Below are 8,393 nucleotides of genomic sequence, written 5' to 3' on the forward strand. Positions count from 1 at the left end.
TTAAGTTCATTAAAGAGAACTCTTTTTTTAAATTGAGGTCATAATAGTTTATAACATTGTGAAATTTCAGTTGTACATTATTATTTGTCAGTCACCATATAAGTGCACCCATTCACCCCTTTTGCCACCCCTAAGCCCCTTCCGCCTGTAACCACTAATCTGTTCTTTTTGTCTATGTGTTTGTTTATCTTCCACGTGACTGAAATCTACAGTGTTAGTCTTTCTCTATCTGGCTTATTTCACTTAGCATAATACCTAAGGTCCATCCATGTTGTTGTGAATATGTACATCTTCTTATGCAATCATCAGTTGATGGGCATTTGGGTTGCTCTCAAATCATGGCTATTGTGAATAATGCTGCAATGAACATAGGAGTGTATTAAGACTTTGAATTGTTGATTTCAAGTTCTTTGGATAAATACCCAGTAGTGGGATAGCTGGGTCATATGGTATTTCCATTTCTAGTTTTTTGAGGAATCTCCATACTGTTTTCCATAGTGGCTGCACCACTTTGCATTCCCTCCAGCAGTGTAGGAGGGTTCCCTTTTCTCCACAACCTCTCTAACATTCGTTATTTTTGTCTTGGTAGTTATAGCCATTCTGACAGGTGTGAGGTAATATGTCATTGTAGTTTTGATTTGCATTTCCCTGATGATTAGTGATGTTGAGCATCATTTCATGTGTCTATTGTCCATCTTTATATCTTCTTTAGAAAAATGTTCATATCCTCTGCTCATTTTTTATTGGGTTTTTCTTGTTGTTGAGTTGTGTGAGTTTATATATTTTGGAGAGTAACCCCTTGTAGGATATATGATTTGCAAATATTTTCTCCCAGTTGGTGGGTTGCCTTTGCGTTTTGTTCCTAGTTTCCTTTGCCTTGCAGAAGCTATTTAGTTTGATGAAATCCCAATTGTTTATTTTTTCTTTTGTTTCTCTTGTCCAAGTAGACATGGTATTCGAAAAGATCCTTCTAAAACCAGTGTTAAGGAAAGTATCGCCTATATTTATTCTAGGAATTTTATGGCTTCAGATCTTACCTTAAAGTCTTTGATCCATTTTGAGTTTATTTTTGTGTAGGGTGAAAGATAATGGTCTACTTTCCTTCTTTTGCATGTCACTGTCCAGTTTTCCCAACACCATTTATTGAAGAGACTTTCCTTTCTCCATTGTATGTTCTTAGCTCCTTTGTTGAACATTACCGTCCATAGATGTGTGATTTTATTTCTGGACTTTCAATTCTTTTTCATTGATCTGTGGCCTGTTTTTGTACCAGTACCATGCTGTTTTTATTACTGTGGCTTTGTAGTATGTTATGAAGTCAGGGATTGTGATGCCTCCAGTTTTGGTCTTTTTTCTCAGGATTGCTTTAGCAATTTGGGGTCATTTCTTGCCCTGTATGAATTTTAGGATTCTATGTTCTATTTTGGTGAAGAATGTCATTGGGATTCTGATTGGGATTCCATTGAATCTGTAGATTGCTTTAGGTAGTATGGACATTTTAACTATATTTATTTTTCCAATCCATGTGCATGGAATATCTTTCCATTTCTTTACATCTTCGTCGATTTATTCAATAATGTCTTATCATTTACATTGTAAAAGTCTTTCAGCTCCAAGGTTAAATTTATTCCTAGATATTTTATTCATTTCGTTGTGATTGTAGATGGGATTGTATTCTTGAATTCTCTTTCTATTAGTTCATTATTAGCTTATAGAAATGAAACTGATTTTTGTAAGTTGATTTTGTACCCTGAAACTTTGCTGTAGTTGTTGATTGTTTCTAATTTTTTTCTGATAGATTCTTTAGGGTTTCCTATATATAAAATCATGTCATCTGCTGACAGTGAGAGTTTCACTTCTTCATTGCCTATTTGGATTCCTTTTATTTCTTTTTCTTGCCTCATTGCTCTGGCCAAAACCTCCAGTACTATGTCGAATGAGTGGTGAGAGTGGGCACCCTTGTCTTGTTTCTGTTCTCAGAGGGCTAGCATTCAGTTTTTTCCAGTTGAATATAATGTTGGGTGTGGGTTTCTTATATCTGGACTTTATTATGTTGAGGTACTTTCCTTCTACATCCATTTTATTAAGGGTTTTTTATCATAAATCGATGTTGGATCTTGTCAAATTCTTTCTCTGCATCTATTGAGATGATCATGTGATTTTTGTTCCTCATTTTGTTAATGTGGTGTATCACGTTGATTGGTTTGTGGATGTTAAACCATTCCTGTGTTCCTGGTATAAATTCCACTTGACCCTGATGTATGATATTTTCAATATATTGCTATATTCAGCTTGCCAATATTTTCTTGAGGATTTTGCATCTATGTTCGTCAGCAATATTGGCCTGTAATTTTCCTTCTTTGTGTTGTCCTTCTCTAGCTTTGGTATTAGGGTGATGTTGACCTCATAGAATGTGTTAAGAAGTGTTCCATTTTCCTCAATTTTTTGGAATAGTTTGAAGAAAGATAGGTATTAAATCTTCTTTGAATGTTTGGTAGAGTTCTCAAGAGAAGACATCTGGTCCTGGACTTTTACTTTTGGGGAGGTTTTTGATTTCTGTCTCAATCTTTTTACTTGTGATTGATCTATTCAGATTCTCTATTTCTTCTTTATTCAGTTTTGGGAGGTTGTAAGTGTCTAAGAATTTGTCCATTTCTTCTAGATTTTCCAATTTGTTGGACATATATGTTGGCATATAATTTTTTATACTATTCTCTTATAGTCCTTTGTATTTCTGTGGTATCTGTTGTAATTTCTCTTTCACTTTTAAATTTTTTATTTGAGCCTTCTCCCTTTTTTTCTTAGTGAGTCTGGCTAAGGATTTGTCAGTTTTGTTTATCTTCTCAAAGAACCAGCTTTTTGTTTCACTGATCCTTTCTACTGTTTTTTGTTTGTTTGTTTCAATTTCCTTTATTTATGCTCTAATTTTTATTATTTCCCTCCTTCTACTGACTTTGGGCTTTGTTTGTTCTTTTTCTAGTTCTGTTGGGTGTAGTTTAAGATTGCTTACTTGAGATTTTTCTTGTTTGGTAAGGTGGGGCTGTATTGCTATGAATTGCCCCTTAGGACTGCTTTTGCTGCATTACATATGAGTTGCTATGGTGTATTTTCATTTTCCTTTGTCTCCAGATATTTTTTGACATCTCCTTTAATGTCTTCAATGATCCGTTAGTTCTTCAGTAGCATGACGTTTAGTCTCCAGATATTTGTCCCTTTCCCAGCTTTTTTCTTGTAGTTGACTTCTAGTTTCATCACATTATGGTCAGAAAAGATCCTTGATATGGTTTCAATCTTCTTAAGTTTATTGAGATTTGCCTTGTTTCCCAATATATGGTCTATCCTTGAGAATGTCCCATGTGCCCTTCAGAAGAATGTGTATTCTATTGTTTTTGGATGGAGTGTTATGTATAGAGAGAGAGAGAGGGAGAGAGAGAGAGAGAGAGAGAGAGTCCATCTGGTCTAGTTTTTTGTTTAAATTCACTATTTCCTTGTTGAATTTCTGCCTGGATGATCTATCCATTGATGTAAGTGGGGCATCAAGGTCCGCTAGTATTATTGTGTTGTTGCTAATACTTCCTTTTAGGTGTGTTAATATTTGCTTTATATTCTTTGGTGTTCCTCTGTTGGGTGTGTGTATATTTATAAGTCTTATGTCTTCTTGGTGGAGTGTCCCTTTTACCATTATATACTGCCCCTCTTTGTCTCTCTTTATCTGTTTTACCTTGAAGTCTACTTTGTCTAATATAAGTATGATGACACCTGCATTCTTTTGTTTGCCATTAGCTTGGAGTATCCCCTTCCATCCCTTCATTCTGAACCTGTGTTTGTCTTTAGAGCTGAGTGTTCTTCCCTGGGAGCAGCATATTGTTGGGTCCTGTTTTTTGATCCACCTCACCACTCTGTGTCTTTTGATTGTAGAATTCAATCCATTTACATATAGAGTGATTATTGATATATGAGGGCTTAATGTTGTCATTTTTTCACTCATTTTCCAGTTCTTCCACATTTCCTTTGTTTTTTATCCCATGCATTTCAGACTGCTAGTTTGGTTAGGTAGTTTTCTATGATACTTTTCTTAATTTTCGTTTTATTTATCATTTGTGTCTGTGTTCTACTTACTTGTTTTGTGGTTACCATCAGATTTGTATAAAAAATCTCATAGATGACACAGTCCATTTTCTGATTGCCTCTTATTTCCTTAGACTAAATTGATTCCATCCCTGACCTCTTCCCCTTTTATGTTATTATTGTCACATCTTATTCCATCTTGTGTTGTGAGTTTGTAGTTAAAATGACAAGATTATATTCATTTTTGGTGTTTTCTTTCCCTTTATTTTTAATGTTATAATTAAGTGTTTGCTAACCTTTTCTGATAGAGAGCTGAAATTTTCTGATTTTGCGCTTTTGCCTCCCTATTTATTTCCTTGCTCGGTGCTTTGTAACTCCTATCTTTTTTTTTTTCTTCTTCAGGTATGAGGGCCTTCTTGAGGATTTCTTGTAGGGCAGGGTCTTGTGACGATGAACTCCCTTAGCTTTTATTTATCTGGGTATGTTTTTATTTCTCTATCACCTCTGAAGGATATTTTCTCTGCATAGAGAATTCTTGGCTGAAAGATTTTGTCTTTCAGAACTTTGAATATATCATTCCACTCTCTCCTACCCTGTAAGGTTTCTGCTGAGAAATCTGCTGAAAGTCTGATAGGGGCTCCTTTCTAAGTTATTTTTGTCTGCATTGCTGCCCTTAATATTTTTTGTTTGTCACTGACTTTCACTAGCTTTACTACTCTATGCCTTGGAGAAGGTCTTTTTACATTGATATAGTTAGGAGATCTATTGACTTCTTTCACCTGTATTACTAGCTCCTTCCTCAGATTTGGGAAGATCTCAGCTGTTATTTCTTTGAACACTCTTTCTGCTCCATTCTCTTTCTCTTCTCCCTCTAGAATACCTGTAATCCTTATGTTGCACTTCCTAATTGAGTCAGATATTTCTTGGAGCATTCTTTCATTTCTGTTTAGTCTTAGTTCTCTCTCCTCCTTCTGAATCATTTCTATATTTCTACCCTCAAAGGTGCTGATTCACCATTATATTACCTCTATTTTTTGGGGAGTCCAGATTTTTCTTTATATCATCCATTGTGTTTTTCATCTGTAACATTCTGATTGGTTCTTCTTTGTAGTTTCAATCTCTTTTTGAGGAAGTTGCTGATTTCATTGAACTGTGTATCTCTATTTTCTTGTAACTTGAGTTTTTTTATGCTAACTAATTTGAATTCTCTGTCATTTAGATTATAAATTTTTGTGCCTTCAGGATTGATTTCTGGATACTTGTCATTTTCCTTCTGGTGTGGAGATTTAACATATTTTTTCATATTGCTTGATGGTGTGGATTTGTGCCTCCATGTAGAGATTGTATCTAGCTGCAGCTTCCACCTGCCACCAATGGGTGGGGGTCAAGAGCTGTGTTTAACGAGCCCACCGTGATCTGTGACTTGTTTGTTCCAGCCACTGAGTGCTTTTGGAGGGGGGGTTCTTTTGCCTGCATGATCCTGGGGGCATTCTTGCTGCATCCTCACTGTCCGCTCTCCTGAGGTGCTAGCTTGATGAAGACACCCCTGCAATAGCTTATTTCCCTCTGTGTGGGGCTTTCCCTTAGGCTTTGGGGGAACTCAGAGAGCAATAGTATTCCCACAGAGAGCCACCCCTCCCCCCTTTCCTCTCAGAGCCATGCATAGTCCCGCAGCTGCTGTCATGATTTAAGTGGGAGTGAAGTTTCCCCTACCTCCTTCTACTCCCTCTGGGGGTCCAGCGCCTCCACATTGAGATGTATGGCTGTGTGGGTCTCTCAGAGTTCTTTTGTATTGTGTGAGTGTCTTCTGATGATATATGAATGTCCGGTTCATTGAATCTTAGAGGGGAGAGTCTAAGGGGAGAGCTCACTCCACCATGATGCTGATGTCATGTTCCTAAATAGAACTCTTTTTAGAAATAAATTTTGTTAATACCATCTGGAGGTAGAACAATGTCAGACATATGTAATTTATATAGATATATAGAGACTGGCACAGAGATCTTATAGCTTTCACTTAAAAAATTTCATCCATGAATCAGGTACAAGACAAACTCACTAGTTTATAGAAAATTTTGTCTCTATCAGATGGACAAATTAAGTTTACCTGCTTAAAAGTTTTTGTTGCTGTTTGTGTTAATATTTGTAGAGAACATTTTTAAGATTTATCCTTACTGTTAAAAAGGAGGCTATGCATTAGATTTGGGCTTAGAGAGCCTCTTTAGTGGCCTGTATTTAAAAGGAAACACTTTGGGCCAGCCTCCATGGCCTGGTGGTTAAGTTTGGCACACACTGCTTTAGCAGCTTGGGTTCAGTTCCCTGGTGTGGACCTACACCACTTGTCTGTCAGTGGCTGTACTGTGGCAGCAGCTCACATACAAAAACAGGAAGATTGGCAACAGACATTAGCTCAGGATGAATCTTCCTCAGCAAAAAATAAATAATAAAAGTAAAAAATGACAAAATAAATGGAAATATTTCCCCTTTTTTCCTTAACCTCAGTCTTTACTGATTGAACTAGCCAGGTTTAGTCTCTGGTGACCGTGGGCTGTTATCTCCTGAAGTGTTCACCTTCTAAAGATATGGAAATATTCACAACTGAAAGGACAGAGAGAAAAAAATGCCCATTGTTCCTAGCAGTTTCAGGGTAATTGGGATTTAAAATTTCCCTTTAGTCTTAGGAATTGGCGATGGTCTAAATAAGAGTTCCTAGAGTGCTTCCAGGCTTTGAGTCAGATGGGGAGGTGTCAGGATCGGTGACAGGGATGGTGGAACCTGAGCTGCCTGTGGATCTGCATTTTCAGTTTTGCAAAGATTTGGATTTGTGAAATGAGGACAGTTGCTCTCAGTGTCTCAGAAACTAGGTTGTAACTTAAATGACAACATGTGTGGATTTACCCATCCAATTACAGTATCCCTAATTTGCTGCTTTCTCTCTGTATACATAGTTTTATTTTAACTCAGGGAAGAAAGCCTGTTAAAATTCCTCTCAGGCTCTGAATACCAACATTTAATCCAGACAATTTTTAACCATAGAGCTACTAAAAAATATACCAAATATCTTGTTAGTTTTCAGCCAGGACAAACAATAAATATTTCTGGCAGTATTAAAATACTTTGATTATTCTAATTTTAGTTTCCCCTGGGCTGTTTAAGGGAATAACACAGCAGTTTACCAGGAAAACCCTCAGAGTCTCATCAACTCTGGAGGTGCTTATCAGGACCCTACTATGGGAGTGGATGTGAGGGCATCAGTAAGGCCACCAACGTGGTGGACTTCTGTTTATGGTCATGTGGTCTTTTCTTTTAGATCCCTCTGATAGCTTTAATTTTTCATTGGCTTCTTGCAACAAAACTTTCAATGAAGCTATTTTAGAATTTTGCTGGCTTTGCTTTTAAATGCAACTTTTAAATGATCTCATCTAATTAGAATGTTCCTTCTACTGGCCACTGTGATCTTAAATCATCCTTAGTAACTTTGGTCCATTGAGATAGAAATTTACAAGAGAAGGACATTAGTTCTTCAACATAAAACCAGCTGGAGTTCCTGAGGAAAAAGCTTTTGGGGAAACTTTAGAAAATGGAAATCCCATGTGAAAGAAAAGTGCACAGAGAGGAATGACAATAGATAAACCCCTCAATTTAGTGAGAGTGCTCACTGACCAAAGAAAAACTCTACTGAGGGAATCTCCTCATGTGACAATGGCTACCACACTGGACTGTGACAGTCATCTCCTGGGCAGCCACCCCCAATCCCCAAAAAAGGGTACTGACCTCAACCAAATGGATGGAGATCAGAACCTGAGAGGACCCACAATTGGAAGAGTCAGTGATCCATATAAATGGTGAGCCCCAGGTGGCTCATGTAGGTGAAGCTGGGTGCCTGAGGGTTACTGTTAATACTCAACAATAACATGGTTACCCTTCTACCTTGTTCCCAACACAGACACAAATGAAAATTTAATGTTATGAATTTGCTGTTTTCTTGTTTAATCTGAGGGCTGACTCAAGGGTCACAAGGATTTATGAGCTTGTTTTGCAGAAGAAAAAGAATGCCTTCAAGGAAGCTAGATCATCAGATAACCAGGCCCCAGCTGCCTTGACACTCAGAAGTCTGATTGCCTAAAGCCTTGCCTGGGGTGAAAGAAATACAGATTTACCCCTTTGTTCTCTGAAACTCCTCCTCCCAATCTCCTTAGCTCTATAAAATATGCTGCTCTCTTCTTTAGTTAAGGCTGATTTGAAAGAACCTACCCTCCAGCTTTCACATTTTGGCCAACTTGAATAAAACTTTCTCCACATCCAAGAACTGACATCTCAGTGAT

This window comes from Equus asinus, chromosome 8 (genome assembly GCF_041296235.1).
Source record: "Equus asinus isolate D_3611 breed Donkey chromosome 8, EquAss-T2T_v2, whole genome shotgun sequence".
NCBI lineage: Eukaryota > Metazoa > Chordata > Mammalia > Perissodactyla > Equidae > Equus > Equus asinus.